The following is a 25,366-nucleotide window of genomic DNA, read 5'->3' on the forward strand; positions in this document are numbered from 1 at the left end:
CTATTCTGGGTCTGTTTTCCACATCAGTTTTTTTATATGAAATATCTTATATTTTCCTCTATTTTTTCATTTTTGACTTTGTTTTAAGAATTTTTTGTTGTTTTTTTTTTAGTTTTGTTTTATGAATTCTTATTCATAGCTGGCCCTAAGAAAATGGGATGAGGGTAGAACTTGTTCCATGTGGAGGCTTGCCTAGTATAAAAGTGAGAGAACTTAAATTCTAGATACCCAATTTGAGAATTGACACTCCCCCAAAATTATTTTGTCATTATACAGTTAATTTTTTTCTGCTGTATGCTTCCTCTCAAGTCAGTGCCATCAATACAAGTCTGGAAACTATGCTTGCTTATGCCTTAAATGTTCAGCTACTAATAGTTGCTGTATTGTTAAATCCTGTACAAGTACTGATATTGAGTCTAATGTGAGAAATGTGGAGTTTACATCACCAATATGTGTGCCAGTCAATAAATTTTTATTAAGTATGAAAAAAAAAAGAATTCTTGTTGGTATCGACTTCTTTTTGATTCATTCTTATTCTGGGGTCATTTCTTTCTAGGGTAAGGTTTTATACATCTTTATACTTTTAAAAATTCTTTCCTCCATAATTGTCATTCATTTATGACACCTTTTTCACACTCAAGATTTTTTCCAGACAATTCAAATTGTTCTTGTGGGCAAGCTTTTTTTCCCCCCTTTGAAGTTTTGATTATAGGTATTTAAAAATTATTCTCTTCTTCTCTTCTTAGGCAGCTAAGTGGAACAGTGGATAGAAACCTGGACTCAAGAAGATCTGAGTTCAACTCTAGCCTCTCACACTTAATAGCATGCAACCCTGGCAAAGTCAAACCTCCATCTGCCTTAGTTTCCTCAATTTTTTTATGAGGATGACATAATTGTTAAGTGCTTTGAAAACCTTAAAGTACTATATAAATGTTACCTATCGTTTTTATCTTCTGGGTTCATGCCTTGGACACCATTGGCTTCATAAAAATACTTTTTCTTTCTTCTTAAACAATTAATTTTTTTGCTGAGGCTTCAGGAACTGAGTTTTTTGTTTTTCATACTCTGGAGATTAGATTAACTTGAGAATTTTTCTTCCTTCACCATAGACACTAAAGTTCTCTCCTATGATCAGACATAGTTGCAGTTCTTTCTCTTGGCTTTAGATAAAAATAAAAGGAATGTAGCCAAGATTAGAAATAAAGCAGGAAACTGGGGAGTTTCTCAGATAGAGGTATCTTATCTAAAATATTTTGATAACTTTGTCAAATTTATAAGAAGATGAACTATTCCCCCCACTTATAAATGGTCAAAAGAGAAGAACAGATACTTTCGGGATGAAAAAAGCGAAGTTATATATAGTCATATGAAAAAATGCACTGTCATTGCTGTTTAGAGAAATGCAGTTCAGAACATCTCTGAGATATTATCCCACACCTATCAGATTAGTTAAAAAGATAAAAATTAGATAAAATGATAAAAATGCAAAAAGACAAATGTTGGAGGGGATGTGGAAAAATGGGGACACTAATACACTATTGGTGGAACTGTAAATTGATCCAACCATTATGAAGTACAATCTGGAATTATACACAAAGATTTCTAAAATGGATCCAGCAATACCACTATTAGATCTATTTCCTAAGATGACCAGAAAAAAAGGGAAAAAACCTATATCTTCTAAAATATTTATAATAACTCTCTTTGTTGTAACAGAGAGCTAGAAATTGAAGGGATATCTATCAAGTAGGAATCCTAAATAAGTTGTGGCATATGATCGTGATGAAAAACTACTTCACTGAAAGAAATGATGAACAGGTTAATTTTAGGAAAATATGGAGAGAACTACATGAAATTATGAAGAGTGAAATGAGCAAAATCAAAAGAACATTAAATACAGCAACACGAATACTGCTTTTTTTTTACTTGTGTATGTTTACCTCCAGAGACAGAACTGAAATAGAAAACAAGCAAGACATACTTTTATATACATATGTTAATTATATATGTATATAAATGATGCCTTCTCTAATGCAGAGAGAGGAGGGAAGTAGAGATGTATCTGGGAACTTTAGTGTAACAAATATAAATTTTTTTAAAAAGAAGAAAAAAGTATTTTCTTAAGTTCTCAGTAAATCCAAGGAAACTCTCCTGTAGTGCGACACTAGTTAAGATCTTTCCCTTAGCAGCAGAGATTTGTCACTTTCATTTTAGTCTTCAGAGATTTCTTCCTGCAAAGGCAGTTGAGAATCATTTTTTTAATTTTTAAAATTAACTGTCAGTCTGAGTTGAGGCTTCTTTTTCTTCATACTGAGGTATTGTCTTTTCCCTAGTGGATAGACTTTTTTTTTTCACTTTAGTTCCAAAATCTTTTACTTTCACCTCATGGGTTCAACTGTCAGCTGAGATGTTTTAGTCTTTCACTTTCACTTTCTTCTCTATGGGGATTTCTTACCATTAAGGTCTAAAGCCTTTCAATTTCATCCCAAGACCATCTGGATCATATTTGCTGCTTGTCTAAGAGGTGAGTTGTTTGGTAATTAGGTTGTTTAATGGTGGCATAGAGCTGAGCTGTTTCCTTCCACTCTACCATCTTGGTCTAGTATAAGACTTGTAGTCTTAGAGAATGCATCTAGCACCAAGAGAATAGGTGACAAGATATGTCCAGAGACACACAGCCAATATGGGCTATGGGCAGGACTTAAACTTAGGTCCTTTCAGATTTGAGATCAGATTTTTATCTGTTAGGTCACACTTCTACAACTCATAATATAATAGAAGTAATTACTAAAGTCATTTTTTAAACTGTCTAGTTTATTTGTTTTTTATTTTTAATGTATTTATTTGTTTGTTACACTAAAGTTCCCAAGTATATCCCTTCCTTCTTCCCCTCCCTACAGTAGAGAAGGCTCTATGTGACAAAAACATATATGCATCCATAAGGACTATTTCATGCTTATTTCTATATATCAATTCTTTCTCTGGAGGTGAATCATACAAGCAATTCTTCAAACCATATTTCTTTGGCTGCATATAGCTTATTTTCAGTCAAAATTTGGTTCCAAATGAGTATCTGATAAATTAAAACTTTTATTATATTTGATTCTAGAAAGAAAAGAATGCTCATGAGCAAGGAAAGGATTGATAAAATTATCTTACTAAGGGAGAAAAGGAAACAATAGGTCTGAATAGGATCTTTGAGTACTTTGAATTCTTTCCAGTTATTGGTCAGCTATTATAGTTATATTAATTGTTTATACTGGATTAAAGCCAGTTGAGCATCTTGCTGTCACTAGGTGCTGCACTGCACACAATCTGTTCAAATATTGTCAAATAAGGAAATCTTACAATGAAAAAAAAATCTAGCCTTTTTAAACTATAAGCCCTACTTGCTGAGGCAGGCAAAGCCATTACAAGAGATTTTCCTCTAAACAAAAAAACCTTTTCCATGTCCCCCCCTTTATAAAAGAAAAAAAAAAGAAAAAGCAGTGTGTATATATGAATGAACTGAGTCACATGCATTATTTTATCTTGTTAATGTACACATTTTTCATGGCCCAATAGAGTTTTATGAGGTTTGGATTTAGTAAAAACATTCTCCACCCTTCTCAATAAGCTTAGAAGCTGAATTGCTTTCTTTACTTATCTCTCATCTACCTTTCATCTTGTACCTATCCAAAAGTTGGACATATTAAGTGCTCTGGATTTTAAAGAAAGACCTACTCATTCAAACCATGCTCCCAGAATGCCATTGGGCCTCCCACATTTAAAGCATTTAAAGTGAGTTCCCCCTTGGCTTCATTCATTGTGAGTGTCATTTATACTTTGGCTTCTTGCCAACTTAGATGAATCTTCATTCTTGCTGGGTGGTGCTTATAGCTTCCCTGGGCATCAAAGAGCTGGGAGAAAAAAAGGAAGTCCTAAAAGAGCCAATATTTTAAAGGGTTAGTTATTTGAACCCTTTTAGGTGAGCAAAATCATTTATTAAAAATTGACAATTAATGTTTCCTAAGAAAAATGTATTATAGGTTTCAGTGAATAAAGAGATCCTTAAAAAAATAGTCACAGTTATAGGTACATCAAAGAAATAATCTGAGACAAAATTTAATACAGGTAGAATTGACTTCTCTCTGAATCTTAGATCAATACATTTCTTGGTAGGGAATGGAAGGATGGTAGGGAATGGAAGGGAGAATAATGAAGTGAGCCTGAAATTCCTTCTAGTGTGTTGCTGGAGTAAAGAATGTTAGATTTGGACTCAGAACACCTAAGCTTTAATCCTGTTTCTATCATGTACTGTGTGATGTGTGACTGTGGATAAGAAATTCAGCCTCTCTTGACCACATTTTTTGTTGTTGTTAATAAAGTGAAGGGGATAGATTGATGGTCTCTGCTGTTTCTTTTAGCTCTGTCTGACATCTAGCTGTGTGACCTTGAGCCTCTGTTTACCTCAGTTTCCTCAACAACTAAATAAAGATAATTTTAGCACCCACCTTACCGGGTTGTTGTGAGGATCAGAAGAGATACTTGTAAAGCACTTAGTATATAGGGTCTGGCACACATGCTTGTTTTCTTTGCTCTATCAAGAGCCTGTGATTCTTATGTTGGATGCAGGTGGTGCCTACTCCTTTTAAGTTCACTTTTGTCCTGGACTCCCAAAGTCTTTCTTGATCTAAATCTATGATCTTTCATAGAGCAGGAAGAAAATTCCCATATGATTCTAAATCCATTTTATATATTCTATTGAACCCATAGATCTTGAGAGTGTTGAGAGGTCCTCTATTATTTAATATTGTTCTAGAAATGCTAGTGATAGCAATTAGAGAAGAAAAAGAAATTGAAGGGATTAAAGTAGGTGATGAGGAAACTAAACTATCACTCTTTGAAGATGATATGATGGTCTACTTAAAGAACCCCAGAAAATCAACTAGAAGACTAGTGGAAATAATGAACAACTTTAGCAAAGTTGTAGGGTACAAGATAAACCCACATAAATCATCAGCATTTCTATATACTTCCAACAAAACTCAGCAGCAGGAGTTAGAAAAAGAAACCCCATTTAAAGGATGCCCATTATCACCTCTATTATTTAATATTGTTCTAGAAATGCTAGCAATAGTAATTAGAGAACCAATTATTGAGAGGGAAAAGCCAGATGACAAGTGAGAGTATAATGGTTTGGATCATCTTACAGAATTATCTAGTGATCATCCATTATTTGATGATGTCTTTGGAAACCTAAGCTAGGAAAGAACTTAAAAGATGTAAGTGTTACCCACATCTGAAAATATTTTGTAGAGTTTATGTAGATATTATATAGATCATTATCATGTCAGAGATTACAAAGTCACTTCCCCTCCTTTTACAAATGAGGGAAGTGAGACCTAGAAAGGTTGGACAACTTGCATGAAGTCACACACCTAGAAAATGACAGATAAGAGTGAGATCTAGATTTCTATTTCCAACTCAAGTTTTTTTCTTACATTAAATGAAGAAAATCAGCACATAGAAGGGCTTACAGTGAGCATTTAATGAGAATGAATGAATGAAGTAACAATGAAGCTTACTGACATTTTCATGGCTCTATCATAAATGGATATGTCTTTAAGGTACATTAAGATAGGTGATAGAAAAACTCAGTATAATTCTACAATGTGTTCTACATACTAATTATCAGGTATTGATCATAAGTGAGCTCTGTGACATCCTCTGCCGAAGGTATGAGCCTGACTGCCATAAAAGAAGTTTGGTCACCTTCAATGAATGGAATGGAAAAGTAAGATACGGAAATGAATAAGCTAGTTAACTAGTATTCCAATGAACTATGTGGAGGGGTGCAGGGAGTTAGCAGGGGCAGAAACATTCTTTGCTTATTTATCTTTTATATTTCTTTAGTTGGGCATGAATGAATAGCACCTCCCGTTTGGGATTACAGTGATGGGTTTAAAACCTAGTTTAAAACAGGACTTATGCTGTTGGCCTGGGAACTACATTATTATTTAAAAAAATTTTTTTACTGGAAAAAATGAAAAACAGTATAACAGAAACTAGGTAAAGATCAATATCTCACAACTTATACCAGATACGGTCAAATTGGGCATATGATTTAGATATAAAGAGTGATACCATAAGTAAAATAAGGGAATATAGAATAGTTTACCCAGCAAATCTATGGAGAATGGAAGAACTTATGACCAAACAAGAGATAGAGAGCATTATAAAATGTAAAATAAATAATTTTGATTATATTAAATTTAAAAGCTTTTGTATAAACAAAACAAATGCAGCGAAGATTGCTACAATGATCAACAAGCTAGGAAAACTGGGGAACAACAAACTGGAAAAAAATTTTATAACACATTAAAGGTCTAATTTCTCAAATCTAAAAAGAACTAAGTCAAATTTATAAGAATATGCCATCCCCTAATTGACAAATGGTTAAAATATATGAATAAGCAATTTTCATATGAAGAAATCAAAGCCATCAATAATCACATAAAAATTATTCTAAATCACTCTTGATTAGAGAAATACAAATTAAAACAACTCTGAGGTACTACCTCACACCTATCAGATTGGCCAATATGGCAGGAAAAGAAAGTGTCAAATGTTGAAGGGGATGTGGCAAAATTAAGACACTAATGCATTGTTGGTGGAGTTATGCACTGATCCAAACAGTCTGGAGAGCAATTTGGAGCCAACTGGGCTATAAAACTATGCATACCCTTTGATCCTATAATACCACTACCAAAGAGATCATAAGAAAGGGGAAAGGCTCCTCATCAACTTGTACAAAAATATTTATAGCAGTTCTTTATGTGGTAGCAAAGAATTGGAAATTGAGGGGATGTCCATTAATTAGGGAATGGCTGAATAAATTGCAGTACATGTTAGTAATGGAATACTATTTTGCTGTAAGAAATGATGATCAGGATATTTCAGAAAAAACTGGAAAGATCTACATGAACTGATGCAGAGCAAAATAAGCAGAATAGGGAGAACATTGTACACAATAATAGTAATATTGTACAATGATTAACTGTGAAAGACTTAACTACTCTTAGCAATACAATGATCTGGGACAATTCTAAGAAGGATTTGTGGCAAAGAATACTATCCAATTCCAGAGAAAAAACTTTTGGAGACAGATGCAAATCAAAGCATACTATCTTTCACATTAGTGTATTTGTGGTTTTATTTTGAGGTTTAGGTTTTATATGCATATTCTCTTACAACAGTGACCAGTATGGAAATATTTTTGCATGATAATACATGTATAACCCAGATTAAATTGCTTACCATCTTTGAGGAGGGGGGAGGAAAAGGAGGGAGAAAGACAATTTGCATCTTATAATCTCTGAAAATGTAAGTTGAAAATTGTTATCATACGTAATTGGGAAAATAAAATATCTTAAAAAAAAACAATTTGACAGCTTTGAGAGTCAATCAGGTTCTTCTTTTATGTGCTTCTAATTAATTATACTGGCATGTACTATTTGTAATCCCTTAGGAAAATCACACTTTGGGGGCATCTAGGTAGCACAGTGAATAGAGCACAACACCTGGAGTCAGGAGAAGTTGGATTCAAATCTAGCCTCAGAAACTTTCTAGCTGTGTGAGCAAGTCATTTAACCCTTATTGCCTAGCCCTTGCCACTCTTCTGTCTTAGAACTGATACTAAGACAGAAGGTCTTTTTAAAATTTTTACTTAAATCACATCCTGCCTGGAGAATTTGTGGTAAAGGAGGAAAGAAAAAAGGAAAGCAGATTAAACAGGAATGTGTAATAGGGAATTTGCTAATGAGGTCCTAGTCTTTAGAGAATGTGTATCTCTTTTCCTGTGAATTATACAGAGCATGTGCACACATTCCCTGATTTCAAAGAAGCATTTGGAACTGGGAATTCTTCTAGCTGACTCAATGGAACAGTGTGGTGAGCAAGTACTTCTCTGATTGACTTCTGAGCCAAGACTGATGATAGAATCAGAATTGTGTTTGCACAGGAAAGGATCAATATGGTCCTCTCTCCCCCAGCAGCTTTTGAGTGAGAAGCATTACTAAAGGCTGCTGATGAGGAAGACAGTGAGATCTGTTTCCTCTCTAGCCATATGGCATGGTGCCTTTGTTTCTTTTGTCTTTTTGTGATTTTTTTCTGCTAATCTTCCATCCTATCTAGAAACAGAATGGACCTGGCCATGACTTTATGAGCTCTGAAAAGTCAGAAGGACCATCAGGAATCAGAATTGGTAGCAGAGACCACTGAGGCTAGCAGTTTGATGAGGAGCCAGTTCTAAGGAAAGACCTGTTTGACCCAGGTTTAAATTCCTTAAGGAATTTAAAATCCATTTGGGAAAACATACACAAGACCCAACCAGAAGAAGGATAATTAATACCAGGCAGTACAAGATGTAAATGGCAAGAAGAGTAACACAAACAGTAATTGCTATAGGATTGCATAGAAGACAGATAAATTATTGTGGCCTGGAGTTGTCAGGGAAGGCTCTCTGAGGGCGGCGGAGACTTGAGGGATGGATGGGCAAAATTGGGATAAATGACTTGTAGAAGAAAGATGGTTATATCAGGAAGGGGCAGGGAAGGAATGTCATTAACAAAGGCTTCACGGTAGAAATTTTACAACGTTTATGTATGAGTAGAACAACCTGGCTTGTACTAGAGGAAAAAGTCAGAGATATAGTTGGCAAGGTAAGTTGGGGATAGTCTGTGCAGGGTCTTGCCTGTAAAAGCAAGGAATTTGTGGATCACGGCTTGATATTTTAAAAGCTCTGGATAAGACCAAGTACAAGACCAAATGTGTGTTATCCAAGTGACTTGGGCCTGAATACAGATGACTGGAAATTCCAGCGAAGGTTCACAGACAGGCTTCACTTGAAACTAGCCAGTAATTAAAAGACTTTTGACATTCCCTCCCTTGCAAAATAATCTTTTTTTTTTTTTTCCTATTCTCTCTTGCCTTCACTTGAATGCTTTCTGGACATACTTCTTTCATTTTAATTGCAATAAACAAAATGGATTGTTGTAGTGAGCACAGTGTGTTTAAATGAAGGGCCTGCAAGTTTCTCAGTGTCACACCCCATTAATCACCACATGTAAACAGTGTCGCTGTCACTTAGGATCACATACACGTAGGCTGTGATCTGTACAGGCTAAGTGAACTAGAGAGTTGAGTAATATTCAATGAATCTGATTGATGGAGACAGCCCATTCTTCATCTGCCAAATGAGGGGCCTAGATTGAGGTCCTCTAAATACTATGGACTATAAATGAGGATAATTGAATACAAAATGCTTCACTTTTCTTCGTATAGGTTTTGGTGGTCCTTTTTCAATTTGTTTTGTTTTTGCTATTCTCTGAATTGGTTCTGTTTGTTTGTGTGAACACAACTTATGAATATCACAGAATTAGTCTCTGCCCCTTCCCCTGGGAAGACAGATAAATGGCCTAATACATTCAGTAACTGGCTCAAATAAAGAGTTTCTAAAAAAAAAAAAAAAAAAAAAAAAAAAAAAAAAAGATAAGTTTCCATCTTCCATGGGGAAGAAGCCATTCCTACTTGAGCGGTATGGTAGAAGACCTAGGATCAATCTTGGCCCCAAGGCTGTTGCCATGGCTCCCATGAACTCCCAGGTCTAGTGAAAATTCCAGTAAACATCTGAAACAAAAAGAGTCAAAGGAAACAGCAGAAACCAATATCAAGAAATTGCTCTAGGAGGAAAAAAAGAAGCAGCTCTTTCCTCTTTACTGGTTCAGTTCATGACTCTTCAATTCAGAAAGAGCAGCAGACTGTCTCCATCTCAACAATTTTAAAGATGAAGTCTTTTCCAATTAGGCAACCAGTCAAAGGACTTCAAATCCACCTACATAGAAACTCAGAGATCTCCGTGTTATCAATTTGGGCATTTCCGGAGAAATTGGAGTCATATGAGGAAAACTGAGGCTAGAGAGTACACTAATAGCTGGTTGGGATTGAGGGAAAAGAGATTATAGAGGAAATAGCACCTGCCTTGAACTTTGAAGAAAGAGAAGAATTGTAAGAGGAAACACAATATTAAAGGTAAGGAGAATGGTTTGAGAGAATAATCTGAGGGAGGAGATAGAATATTTTTTCAGGAAATGGTTAGTAATTGAATTTTACTGAAGGGCCACCAGATGGAATGCATGCCAGAGTTTTTGTGCAAGCCAATTTTCATTGTTATTAACCATAGCCACCAGTATGCTGGCAACTTATCCATGATTACTGTTGGCCAGTAACAAACTCTCCACTTCTAGAGTCATCACAATCACACCTTACTTCATATTTTTGTCAATCTGAGCATTCATGAGCTCTTTTCTCCTTTATACTGCCCTGTCCTTGTAAAAGAACAAGATGTAAAACCTTAAGACCTGACTTTTGAAAGGTTGCTGATCCCTTGTCTATATCACATTGGGAGGTTAGAATTTTTGTATATCAAAATATAAATTAATTAATTAAGAAAGATTTATCATTTATTAGATGCCAGATGCCAGGAGATGCAAAATAAAAAATGAAATAGTCTTTGCTCTCAAGAAGCTTATGAGGAAAATTCTTCTCATCCTGTTGTTTTGTATTATCAATTAAATGCTCCTCCCCCAGTTGTACTTGAAATTCGGGTTCATCAAAGGATGACTACTCTACTTTCAAGGTACACTAGGAGTTTCTACTCCTAAAGTTTATAGCCTAATATTTAATTTAGCTTGCTTTGTGGTTATCCTTTCCATGTGTATTATAAATGCCTCCCTATACACTTTTAGGTATAATCCACATTATTGATATTTTCTCAAACACTGCATTAAGTCTAAACAAAAAAACAAAACAATACCCTGATTTGTAGAGGTTGCTCCCAGAAATATAAAAATTACAACACCAAAAATTTAACAATCAGCTCTCACAAGCCAGTGCAAGCTAGCTCAAGCATACCTTTATATTGTAGCATGATCATTGTTTATATTGTCCCAGTTTTGCCTTACATCAGTTCATGTGAGACATATTGTGAAGGGCTTTTAATGCCATGGCAAGAAGTTTGTGTATTATTCAGAGAAAACAGCCACTAGAGAATTTTGAGCAGAGGAGTTGGAGTAGCAGGGTAAAGAATGGAAGCAGAAAATCCTGTTGCTAGAAAAGCATTAATAAGGTCTTAAACTAGGATAGTGGCCATGTGGATGTAGAGAAAGTGATAGATGTGAGAGATATTGGGAAGTAGAACTGACACTTGAAAAACTATTAATCTACAGCTGCCTTGATCTCACCTTGCTTTGATGCTCTCCAGCATAATTTTTCTGTTTCAGTGTCTTCATCTATAAAATAGATATAGTAAGATGTATGATATCTACCTGAAAGGGTTGTTGTGAAACTCAAATGAAAGAATTCTTTGCAACTCTGACTCATTGGGGAAAAATAATGGAATGTATAAAATATTTGGCAGTCAACCTATCAAGACATGAAAATTATGTGAATAAAACAATAACATTTTTTAAAGAAATAGAAAAGTCTAAACTGGGTAAATATTAATTGCTCCTAGTTAGGTCAAGCCAATATAATAAAAATGACCATACCATCTAAATCAACGTATTTATTCAATGGCATGTTAGTCAAACCACCAAAAGATTACTTTAGAGATCTAGCAAAAATTTTTTTTAATTTATCTTGAGGAACAAAAGATTGAGAATCTAAAGAAATATAATGAAAAATGGGAAAGAAGCAATAACAGATCTCAAACTATATTGCAAATCAATAGTCATCAAAATTATTTGGTACTGGTTTAAAAAAAAAATAAAGAAATCCATTACATTCAATTTTACCACAGTATATCAGTCTCTGTGTATAATATTCTCCTGGTTCTGCTCCTTGCACTCTGCATCAGTTCTTGGGGGTCATTCCAGTTCACATGGAATTCCTCCAGTTTATTATTCCTTTGAGCACAGTAGTATTCTATCACCAATAGATACCACAATTTTTCAGCCATTCCCCAATTGATGGGCATACCCTTGTTTTCCAGTTTTTTGCCACCACAAAGAGCGTGGCTATAAGTATTTTTGTACAAGTCTTTTTCCCTATGATCTCTTTGGGGTACAAACCCAGCAATGGTATGGCTGGATCAAACGGCAGGCAATCTTTTAGCACTCTTTGGGTATAGTTCTGTACTAGCAGCAATGCAATGACCCAGGACAACTCTGAGGGATTTTTGGAAAAGAACACTATCCACATTCAGAGGAAGAACTACAGGAGTGGAAACACAGAAGAAAAACAACTGCTTGAACACATGGGTTGATGTGGACATGATTTGGGAAGTAAACTCTAAACAACCATCCTAGTACAACTATCAATAATATGGAAACAGGTCTTGATCAACAACACATGAAGAAACCAGTGGAATGTGCATTGGCTACTGGAGGGGAGGGGCAAAGGGTGAGAGTAAGAACATGAATCATGTAACCATGGAAAAAATTTTTTTCTAAAAAATAAGACAAACAAACAAATAAATAAAATATAAAGATTGATTAGTGGAACATATTAGGTGTGCAAAATCTAGAAGCAAGCAAATAAACCCAAAGACACCAGTTACTAGGAGATCTCATTATTAAACAAAAAATGCTGGGATAATTGAAAAGTAGTCTGTCAGAAATTAGAGTTAGATCCACATCTCACAACATATATTCCAAAAAACTATAAATGGATGTGACTTAGATATAAAGGATATAAAGCATGATAAATTAGGGGAGCAAGGAAAGAAATAACTTTCATAACTGTGTGTAGGGACAGAATTCTTGACTAAATAAGAAATAGAATGACAGAAGATAAAATACACAATTTTGATGACAAAGTTGAAAACTTAAACATAAACAAAATCAATGTGAGTAAATTAGAAAGAAAACAAATTAACTGGGGGAAAAAGCTTTGCTGAACCTTTATCTGATAAATGTATGATAGCCAACATTCATGAGAACTGATTCAAATACATATATTAAAACAAAAGACATTCTCTCCATAAATGAATAGCCAAATTATACAAACAGGAAGTTTTAAAGAAAAAAACCCAAATTATCAAGAAACATACAAAAATGTTCTAAATCACTAGTAATTAGAGAAATACAAACTAAAACATAAGTTCTACTTCACATCCCTTAGATTTGCAAAGATCAAAAAACAAAGCAATTTGGAATTATACCCATTTTTAAACTGTGAAACCATTTAATCCAAGGTTATCATGACTAGATTTATTAAGGAATGAATGAAAAAGCATTTATTAGTACTTACTATGTGCAAAGCACTGGGGATACAAATAGAAAAGTAAGAAGGATTCCACTATTGAAGAGTTCACATTCTAATGTTGGGAAGCAACACATATGTAAATTTTCAGCTGCTAGTCAGATGGAAAGGCCCCATGGTCATATGGGTGCAGCAGCAAATCAGATGCATCTCCTTTAATGCCATTTCCAAAGATATCAAAGACAAAAGGAAATGAGCCATATGTACAAAAAATATCTATAGCAGCACTTTTTGTCTTAGCAAATAATTGGAACCTAAGGGGGGTGCCAATCAATTAAGGAATTAGTTAATTTATTATGGTATAAAATATAATGAGCTATCATTGTGCCATGAGCTGTAATGAAGGGGAAGTGCAAGAAGAAGGGAAGACTTTTTTTTTTTACTGATATATAGTAAAAGGAGCAGAAGTAAAAATCTCTACTAAAAAAGCAATGTTAAAACAAAATTTTGAAAGAACTCATAATGATAAAAATAATAATTACAATAATAATAGCAGATATTATTAAAAAGCACCTTAAGTTTTATAAAGCACATTATAAATATTTCATTTTATCCTCATACCTACCCTGGGAAGTAGGTGCAGTTTTTATTCTTATTTTTCAGATGAGATCACTGAAGAAGAAAGAGTTTAAATGACTTGCTCTGGGTCTCATATCTAGTAAGTATTTGGGCAGAAATTGAATTCAAGTCTTTCTGACTCTGGTGTCTTCTCCACTATGCCATCTAGTTGCCCCTGGATATGAGATGCAGAATGAGATTTATATTTTTCAGATATGACTGGTGTAAGAATTTGTTTTGCTTGACAGGAACTATTTATCACAAAGGAAGGCACTAGTCAATTCCTTTCTGATGAGACTCAGTATCTTTATACCTCTCAAACTCATAAGATCACTTCCAAACCTAAAAATATCTATCTTGGTATACATAATTGTTCACCTAAGATTGGCAAGGAACAAACACCAAAGCAGATAAGACAGCCAAGGACCCAGGCACAAGCTTGCCTAGTTGAAGCCCAACATTTCTGTGATTATAGTCATTTGGTGGAGACCAGTCCTTTCTCATACTTCAAAGGAAGTCTCAGAGTTACATAATGCCACTTGAAGAGCCAAAGGAATAGAAACTGAACCAGAAGTTGTCTCTTCTTTTAATAGACCTGGAAAATTCCCTGCTAATGTCATGGGTTGGAGAAGGTTGGGGAAGGTCTAGGTATAATTCAAAATTTGTCACGTTCTACCAAAGTGCCAAATCCTTTCAGCACTGGGTCACATTTAGCCAGAAGTAGGTCCCAAATTTCTCATATGATCAACTAGAACAGAAAAGGGTAATTCTAAGCATGCTCCATAGGATGGCCCTTTTTACATTATTTTCATTGTCATTGAGGATAACTTTTATTTCTCTTTACATTATCAAGTTTTAGTGTTGCTTTAAGACTGTGATTACAAATCTTGCATTCTGCCTCCTAATTGTCCCTCTGTATGTTTCTGTGTGTTTTAAATGTATTTCTTATATAATAGGGTCAAGGGGAATGTACAGACATCATCATTTTGCTAAGATGGTATCATCCATGTGAAGACACTAGGAATCTGTTTCTGGGAGAACCATGAGGATTGGGCATTCTTGTTGGCCTGCCATATCATTAGAAGGAGTCTTTCTCCACTGGCTCCTTTTCTTCCTCTTCCTTAAAACAGTAAGCAACTTGATCTAGGTTATACATGGGAATCATGGAAAAAATATATTTTGTGGATATCTTTAAAAGAACCTGGATCGACAATTTGCTTTAAAATTTCTTGTTCACTTCTACTTTCTAGTAGTGACCAATATTTTTTTGCCTCTCTGCCTACTTTTTCCTCTCTTCATGCAAGACAGGGGTCGGCAACCTTTTTGGCTGTGAGAACCATAAACGCCACATTTTTAAAAATGTAATTTCGTGAGAGCTGTACAGCGCTCACAGTGCACGCTCCTGTAACAGTGCCTGAAAAAAAAATGGACTTTATGGCTCCTGCAAAAAGAGCCATATGTTGCCAACCCCTGATCCAAGAGGAGTTCCTCTTGTAACCCAAGCATTTGGTGCATTCCCTGATCTAACATGCAGGTGCCCTTAGGGGCTTGCTTGGGGCAGTCCCTTTGTCTCCTACCTTATGAATGGGCAAAGACTCTTTTGAGCCTGGAGTAGACCATGTCTTTAAAATTGAGAGAGTCTTTAGTGCCTCTGTTTCTAAGCATTTATGCTGTGTCCAAGGGGGAACATCATAATTCACCCACAGAGCAGGGACCATGAACTAAATAGTTATAAGGGAAGGATTCCCTTCCCTTGCCCTAGGACTTTTGTCCAAGGGAGTCTTGGACTCAAGAACTCATACTGTGCTCTATAGGACCCTAGTTAAGTTGTTAACCCAAACCCCTAATATCTCTCTAAAGTATGAGTTGATATAAAGGGAAGAGACAATCATACTTTCACATGTTGAAGTTTGTATATTTCTGTTTGTACCTTTTGAAGTAAATATTTCTTCATAAAAGCTAATGTATTAGTGGTTAAATGAAACTAGGGAATGAGAGAGCCTCCCTATACCTTTGGGAACATCATTGGTGGAAACTGGAGTCATTTGCAGGGAGCCTCCAAATCCCCTTAAGGGTAGCTGAAAAACCTGGGGGAGTGGGAAGAAATCTAACCTACCTACCTTCCAGATATTGGAGACCAGTGTTATACTCTACATTATCTCACAACTTATAACTTATAATATAACAAAATGTAATTCTTTTTCTCTGAAATATTATATCACTTCTATCTGCTCTTCTGATTTTTTTTACATTGTTAATGAATGAAAAAAGCATTTAAGATCTAGGTGCCAAACACATGAGATACAAATAGATATAAAAATACATTTTAAAAAATCAAAATAATCTGCTCTTAAGGAACTTAAATTCTTGGAAGGAAGATAGAACAATACATACAGGGGGAGAAAAACCCAAGGAAGTTTTTTTCTTGGTAAACAAAGTTAAATGAATTAAATGAAATAGATTAACACAACTTTTTTCAGGAGCAATGACAAAGTTTAATTGGTTATGCAACATGGTAGCTGGGAAGGAGAAGTCCAGGGAATAAAGTGAAGTGTGATTGGATCTTGAGTCTAGATATTGTAGGTAACTGAGGTAACTACCAATTAGGTTGTTCTATATTTTGCGCTTCAGATTTGATTGCCTGTCCTATATTTCCATTTGCCTTCTCAGTGTCTTGGTGTGCAAGTTTTCTTTTTCTTTTTCTTGTTTTTAAATCCTTATCTTCCATCTTAGAATTAATACTGTGTATTGGTTCCAGGGCAGAAGAGTGGTAAGGGCTATGCAATGGGGGTCAAGTGACTTGCCCAGAGTCACACAGCTAGGAAGTGTCTAAGGCCTGATTTGAACCCAGGACCTCCTGTCTCTAACACTGGTTCTCAATCCACTGAGCTACTTAGATGTCCTTAAATTTTCTTTTCTTTTTTTTTTTTTAAAGAAAAAAAAACCCACAATAAAAACCTCCCTTCTCATCTAGAGTTGTGCTGGCAAATACTTAATAACCAGTTCTGACAAAGAATGTGCATATGATTCCCTATCTTAAAAATTATAGAGCAGCAGAGCCAAGAATGCATAGGGAATTTAATATTTCTACTGGTCTCTCTCAACCCAACCCTCTCTAAACAACATATAAAAAACACATCAAATCAAAATCTAAGCAGGATTAAAAAAATAGTTGCAATATCTCATTTTCCAGCCCAGGGCAAAAGGGACCAAAATAGAGGTCTGCCTGTGGACACTGGGATGGAATCTGGCCAGGAGCCCACATAGAGGAAGTAGCACCCACTGTGGGGCCTGGAGGCAACAGCAGAATCTATGTGCTTGCAATGGCAATGGTAACACCAAGAATTACAAGGGGACTGAACTCTTAATCAGAAAAATATTACAGAGGATCCTTGTGCGTTAAACTCTGGGCATAGGACCAGACATCATTTGGCAGATCTTTCACCCATTACCCAGTTCCAGACTGCAGTTCCAAGGCAAAGATGAATGATTATGATCTGTGGTTATAAAGGAGCAAAGGCTCTACCTGAGTAAGCATCTGAGTACAGACAGGAGGATAGTCACCAGAAATATCCTCCAGTCACATCACTTTGGAAGCAGTGAAAACCTACAGACTCCCAAATCTAGTCACATAAGTTCAGGCTAGTAATCTCCTTCAGAGGTGTGTAGAGTCCTAACATAAAGTCTCAAATCAAGAAATAACCTGGAAAAATGAAAAAGGACAGAAAAAGAATGTGAGTATAAAAAGTTTTATGAATATATAGACACAAACTCAAGAACTCAAACATACTCGAGCCATAAACTCAAAAGGCAATGACTTGAAAACATCTATAAGCAATACAAATATCATCCTCTGTGAGATGACATTCCGGAAGGTCTCCATTAACCAGCAGCAAGCAAGCACAAGAGTCTTGAGTGAAAGGAGCGTGAAAGTCTGTCCTAGTCTTGACTCAGGAAGAGGCTGCTGGCAGGGTTATCCAGGCAGATTGTGTGTTGCTAGGTAAGGTCATTAACTGTTTACATTCAAGTTCTAAATAATTGTTTGTTACCTAACTTGTCTATCACATAATTTGACTGGCAATTTGTTACATAAGCTAATGACAAATTTTCAATCTTTTTATTGGTGGTTTGTACTACCTGAAATTCTATATTTATCAGTGGTTTAGGAACACACATATTGTTCACCAAACTATGTCATTTAATTCTTTTCTTATTATCAAAAAACAACCTACAGAAAAATAACCTGGTGGCAAAACAACTCAGTCACAAAAGGGAAGAACATAATGGAACAAAATAGAAGAACAAAACTAAAACACAGTTGGTTTGGGTACACTAAGTTCGCATTTTTATTCTTACTACAAAGGAGTTATGAAACCTAGTCTCAGTTAAGCAAGGGTAGCAAGTAAGGTTTGGTGAAAAGCTCACACTTGCATGGCTCCTTGTGATAGGAAAAGTATTTGGAAGTGTTTCCCTGATGTTTCTTCTTCCCTTACCCCCAGTCTCCATACACCATGGACTCAGATCCCTCTTCCTTTCCTCATCTGACAGGGATTAACTTTCCCTAAAGAGAAATAAAGTTGTACCCATGATCTGATTGGCTCCAATCTTCCAGAATTTTCCTAATCACTTAAAAGCATAAAAAGTCCCAAACTGATCCATGGGGCTTCTCTGACATGGAGAATTTTTGAGGACTTTGCTAGCTACCACACCTTCCACAATATCCTGTTCTGATGATCAAACATATTTCCAAGTGCCACTATATCCTTTTTGTACATCCTTCCTTTGTTAGGGGAAAGCAAGATTCCTTTTGTTAATTTTTCAATGAATTGCAAATGTCTCATTTTATCCCAACACTGAAATAGAAGTAAAAGAGTACTGGCATTAGAGCTGCCTCCCAATATTCCTGGTAGCTTTATCTAATTATTCTAGCTAACTAATTACTACAGTGATATTTCTAGGTTGCTGAAGGTCTGTAAATTCAATCAGTGCCTTCTAGATTTGTCACTTTAGGGAAAAGCTATGATGGCTCTGTTCTAACCAGTAATGGCGAACCTTTTAGAGATGGAGTGTAGAGCCCTGCCCCCATCCGACCCCCACCCCAGACCGAGTGCCATGCCCACATCCAATCACATGCTATGCCCCCCCTACTTACTGCCAGGCGTGCCCCACCCTCCTTACCTCACATAAGGAAAGAAGAAAGCACTCCTATTGGGCTGCTGGGTGAAGGGGCAGGTGAAGTGAGAAATGTCCTTGGAAAGTGTAGAGGGGGGGAATGACCTGAGCTCTCTGCTCCCCTCCAGCTCTGCTGCCTGTGAGACATCCACCTAATCGACTGTGTACTCCCACAGAACTGCACGGAACTGCTGGGCAGAGAGATAGGCCAAGTGAAAAAATGTCATCAGGCAGGGTGGAGAGAGGCAGGCAGGAGAGCAGCTTCATCCAAGGCCCTCTGCCTTTCTAGTAACAAACTCTTGGGGAGGGGGGTGGCCATGTGCCCACAGAGAGTGCTCTGTGTGTCATCTTTTGAGCCCATGCCATAGGTTCACCATCACTGTAATAGACTGATCCTTGTGTGGTCCTAGATAAATTAGATTACCATTACAAAAATTCCAGTTTCCAAAACTACAGGTTGAGAATAATAATACTTCCACTGCCAACCTCAGAATTTTGTGAAGAAAGGGGCAAAGCACTATGTACATGTTAATTATTGTTGATAGCTTTCTCTTTCTCATTGTACTGCAGAGAGTGCAACTCTGATAGGCTGGCCACACTGTTCAAATGCCAAACACATTTGTCCGAAAAAATATTTTACAGAGAGCTCACCTAAAGCAAGCACTTACACGGAGGTCAGAAGAAATTATACAAGGGCACTCTCAAGGTTTCTCTGAAGAACTTCAGTTTTGATTGTGAGGCATGGGAGACACTGGTACAGGACCATCTGGCATGGCATGCCCATATCAAAGAAGGCACGGTACTCTGTGAGCAAAGCAGAATCACAGTAGAAAGAAAAAAATGTGAGATGTAGAAATTTAGAAACATCTTCAACCCAAATGTTCAAATGGGTAGAGCCAATCTGACACACTCCAACAAACACATACTGACCCCAACATAGTGATGCCATTTTGGTCATCTTTGAATATGAAGGACATCAGCCAACCAACCACCCATATGATACTGAATTATTACTTTCAAGTTCCAACTAGTTTTGACTTGCATATCTTTTTATTATTTTCATGTGCTTTCTTTTTATTTCTTGTTGCTTATCTGCATCAATATATGATAAGAATTTTAATCCATATTTATAGCTCTAGCCTAGATAAGTTTTTAAAAAATTTTATTTTCCATATCATGTGTCAGTACAATTTTCAATAATCATTTTCTGACATTTTGTAATATATGTTCTCTCCCTCCTCTTTCCCCAAGAAGGCAGGTAATATGAAATACATTGTACATATAAAATTATACAATACATATTTCCATGTGCATCATATTATGAAAGAAGTCACATCATTTACACAAGAAAAAATTCATGGAGGAAATAAAATGAAGAATGGCATGTTTCAATCTGCATGCCATATAAGTTTTTATAGATGTATGCCTTAAATAAGTAGGTTTTAAGAAATTTGAAAGTATCTACATACCTATGAAATCTATGAGCTACATATGTATATGACATTAGTCAGTAGATAAATAATAAATCTTTCATAGAAATCAAAACAAAGCCCTAGAAATAGTTATGTACCACATACAAATGTAAGTGACTAGGACTGGGGAGAGTGAGATTGAGTGACCCCAAGTAGGGCAACAACTTCAATGGCTCCATGGTCATGATGTCCCCCTCTGCCTCATCCCTAATCATACATATAGACGCCGGTCTGTATTAAGTGTAAAAAACTTTCTTCAAATTAATATATTTCCTTAGTTTTTAGGAGCAGTTCCATTCTGTGTCTTTGAGAACAGTAGTGTGACTGCACTGGCAGAATGATTGCAGTAAATCTTATTAAGAGTTGCCTAATTTAGTCCCACTATCTCTATGGGATTAAAAGAGATCAAGCAAAAGTGTCTTCTATTTTTCATCACCATTGAGGAGCAGGGTGGGAAGGAAGGGTGAAGGATTGATTGCAAATTATTGTCTCTGACACTACACAGGAAGATTAAACCTATTCTTGAGCTTTTCAGACTTTTGGCAATGCAAAAACTTTAAAATTTAAAGCTTTCATTCAGAAAGCAAATGACTTTTGTGTGCAATGCTCAGCAAACCCCATCCCTTCCCACCCCTCACCCCCACCTCCACCCTCAATTCTATACTTTCACAGGATTCTCTTAAAGTCCCACTTTGGTCTAAAGCAGATTTTACCTAGAAGTGCTCTGCTTTTTCTTATAGATGCAAACAAGACTCTCCATTTTCTATGAAGATTAATTTAGATTTTCTATTACTGAGACACACATCTTCATCATGTGACTCTGTGCCTTTTGAAAACCAAGGAAAGCCTGTAAGAGACAGCTGTGTTCCTAGTACTTTGAACAGTGGCTGTTAAATAAGAGAAGAATGGATAATCTGTCCTGCAAACACAGTTAGTTGAGACTAGTAATCATTCTAGAAGGCATCTGCACAGGAATGAATGTATCAATTTACCTCAGGCTGTGAACACCAGATTATGAACTTCTGCTCTGTTTAGAAAGCCTTTTAAGTTGGGACTAAAACCAAAATTAATGACTCCTTTTTATGGCGATTTTTCTTATGCTGTGGGTAAAAATCCTAAAAATAAGCATATGTGTACACGTAGCAAGCATATGATCTCATTTTGGAAAGTAGCATTTGATAGATTGTATATTCTATTAAAATGCATCTTAGAAGACCCATCCATTCATTTACTGATTGATTCCTTACCAAGTATGAAGCACTCCATTAGATGTGATACACAGAAAGATAAGTGTGACAGGTCAAATCTTAAGACACATATACGGAAGGCAACATATGAGAAGTGCCATGAGTAAGTTCCTACTGATACAAAATGAATTCTTTAAGGGCAGAGACTATTCTGCTTTTATATCCCAATTGAGCCCAGTGGTTGACATGAAGTAGGCACTTAATTTCTTTTTAATTGATAGATTAAATGATATGGAAAAGGATTTAAGTATTAATTGTGCACTGAGAACTATGTTAAGTGCTAGAGATACAAATAGACAATTGAAACAGTTTCTGTTTTCAAGGGACTGCAGAAGAGATTACACAAAAGGAAGTTTCAGGGTGACTCAGAGAAGAGAGAACCAGACCTAGAACGGAAGGTCCTGGGTTCAAATGTGACATCAGACACTTCTTATATATGTGACTGTGCAAGTCACTTAATCCAAATGACCTAACCCTTACTTAAGCTCTTTTGCCTTGGAATCAATAATTGGTATCAATTCTAAGTTAGAAGGCAAAGTTTGTTTGTTTTTAATGAGGGCTCAGCTTCATGGAGGATAGAAAAGCCAAGTTGTATTTAGGATATATCAAGTTCAGCAGTGGTATAGATGGAAAGACACCTCTCAATTTGGAGAGCAATGGAAAGGCACATGTTTCCTAAACAGAGATTTCAGGAAGGGAGTCATAGGTCCAAGGGCTGGAGTAGAGAGGGGATGGGAATGGTGTGACAGCATCCAGTTAAGAGTTAGTCAATAAGCATCTATTAAGTGTGTTCATACGTGTCAATCACTATGCTAAGTGTTGAGATATAAAGAAAAGTTGACAGTATCCCTGTGCTTAAATACATCATATTTTCATGGGAGACATGCCATTCAAATAACCATGAGAGAAAGAATGCTCCACCAGTGGGAAGTCCAGAAAAGGACTTCTGCAGAAGGTGAGATTTAAACTGAGTCTTGAAGAAAACCAGGGATACCTGGAGGCAAGAGAAAAAGAAGAAGAGCATTCTAGACCTTGAAGAGGCACACATTTGGGAACTAGAGTATAGCATGGAGCAAGGACAGCAAGGAGGCCAGTGTCACTGCAGTATATGATATAGAACCCTGATGGCAAACCTGTGTACACGTAGCTGTTTTCGCTGACACGTGGCCGCATACAGAGAAGTATGGGGCCACATGCTGAGGATGAAACATTTTCTGTAGTCTAGTGTAGACACTCTGTGCTAGAGGTCTGTAGGCCAAAACAATAGAACTCTGACACAGAGCCTCTAATTCTGAGTCTTCTTGGCCATTATAGGAACTTTGACCTCACTTCCAGCCAGCAGAACAGGGAGCAGCAAAATGCCGTGAGGGACGCATCTCTGGGGGCCCTGTGATCACCATTGCCAGCAACCACATAACCACAGCAATCATCTTCCAATCTACTGTTCTGGGGTATCGTGGATTTCTAATTGACCATCATTACTGAGATAAGTGAGGGGGAGGCTGGGAGAGGTGAGGGCTTGTGCTATGGGTATCCTTTCCCGCCATTAGAGATAGTGGCAGCCATCTTAGTTTACATAAAGAATGCCATCTTGCAGCATAGTGCAGACTCCATTTCACCACTACTACTGTTGTGTATCCTTATGAACACCTATTTCTGCTTATTGACCCTGCCCTTTCCTAAAATTCAGTTACATGTGCCATCTTGTGATCAGTTAAGCTAGTTAACCCCTAATTGCCTGTAGGGCCTGTAGGGCTAACAGGCTATCTATAATTATATCTTCTGTCACTGCCTCCCTGATGGAGAATGCAAAAAATAAAAATCCAAGGTTAAGTAAAGAAAGTGGTAGTAGCAGTAGTTGACCCTTTCAAGAGACATGGATTGAGATCATTTTGCAAAAAATGGCAGATCATTTTGCATTCTATGTACTGAAACAGTAGTAAGCAGAATGTAGAATGTAAATAGACATTTGAAATTAATCATTCCCAGCTCTTGAAAAAAAGTGAGAATGAAAGGAAGGAATACATTTCCAGGCAACTATACCTTTATAAGAGCCAATCTAATTCCATCCTTAAATTTGTAAAAGGTTCTTCAAATTTAACAACTGCAAGTTTGAGCATTGCTCACTCCATAGCTCAGCATGGAAAAGCACTCAGCGAGGGAGAATTTGTTAAAGAAACTCTCCTAAGATGTGTACCAGTTCTATTTCACAATATGCAGAATAAACATGCAATTATTAAAAGAATATCCGAGTTACCACTCAGTAGAAATATCATAAAAGACTAAATAATGAGACTGAACACAAATGTACATCAATGAAAGAGAGACATAAGTAATTGTAAATATTTTTCGATCTCTTTTGATGAAACTACTGATGTCACATCACATGCTCACTTGGCCATTACTGGTTGATATTCTGATGGTCTCACAATGAGAGAAGAGTTGATAAAGTTAGTATCAGTGCCAAAAAGTACATCAGGAAGTGAAATATGTGAGGTTGTTATACAAACATTCCGTGACCTAAGCATTGATATCTCTAAAGTTGTGTCATTGACAAAAGATGGGACACCAAACATGGTGGGGGAAAAAGTCAGATTTGTCAAATTGTTCATGGAAGGTATTGGACATACAATTGTACCTTTTCATTGTATTCATCAGGAGGCTTTATGTGCCAAGGCAGGATTCACTGACTTAAATGACTTAATGTCAGTTGTTACAAAAATAGTTAATTTAATAGCTGCTTGTCCCCTTCACAAGCGAGAATTTTCTGCACTTTTACTGGAGGTTGATTCCACCAACAGCAGACTGCCAATGTACAATAATGTAAGATGGCTGAGCCAAGGCAAAGTTCTTGAGTGCTTTGTGGAGTGCTTTGAAGAAATTAAGGTATTTCTTGAGGGTAAGGATCTGGGAAACTTTCCTCAACTCAATGATAAGTGGGTCAACACACTGATGTTTTTTATAGATCTCTCTGTTCATATTAATGAACTAAATTTAAAGTTACAAGGTTTTGGCAAAAGAATTGACATTATGTTTGGATACATAAAAGCTTTTGAAAGTAAGCTTAAAATTTTCAAGCAATATGTAGAAACTAAAACTTATAAATATTTTCCTTGAGTAACAAAGTATTTTGAGATGGCCAGTGCAGCTATACAAAATGAAATGGAACCCTTGCATATTTTATATTTTAGACTCATTACCTGACCAGCAAGAACATTACCTGACCTGTGCAGTGATAGATTTAATCAATTTAGAAGCCTAGAACAGACTATGAAAATAATTAAGTATCCTGATGTAGTAGTCTACAGTAGTTTGGAATTAAATGGTTTCCAATGGATGCAAATTGATGATTTGGAGATACACCTTGCAGAATTTCAAGACAGCATCTGGGCTCAGGTGTTTGTCAACTTGAAGTCAAAGCTTGAGAATCTGGAAAGGTGTCGCTTGAAGAATAAAGAGGAATGCCACTACAAACAGGAAATTTGGAGTGCCTGGAACCGATTACCAGACACTTTTAGTACCCTGAAAAATATAGCAATGGCTTTACTCACAATTTTCCCCTCTACATACTTTTGTGAGACCTTATTCTCAGCATTAAATAATATCAAAACCAAC

Source organism: Gracilinanus agilis, chromosome 3, assembly GCF_016433145.1.
Source record: "Gracilinanus agilis isolate LMUSP501 chromosome 3, AgileGrace, whole genome shotgun sequence".
Taxonomy (NCBI): Eukaryota; Metazoa; Chordata; class Mammalia; order Didelphimorphia; family Didelphidae; genus Gracilinanus; species Gracilinanus agilis.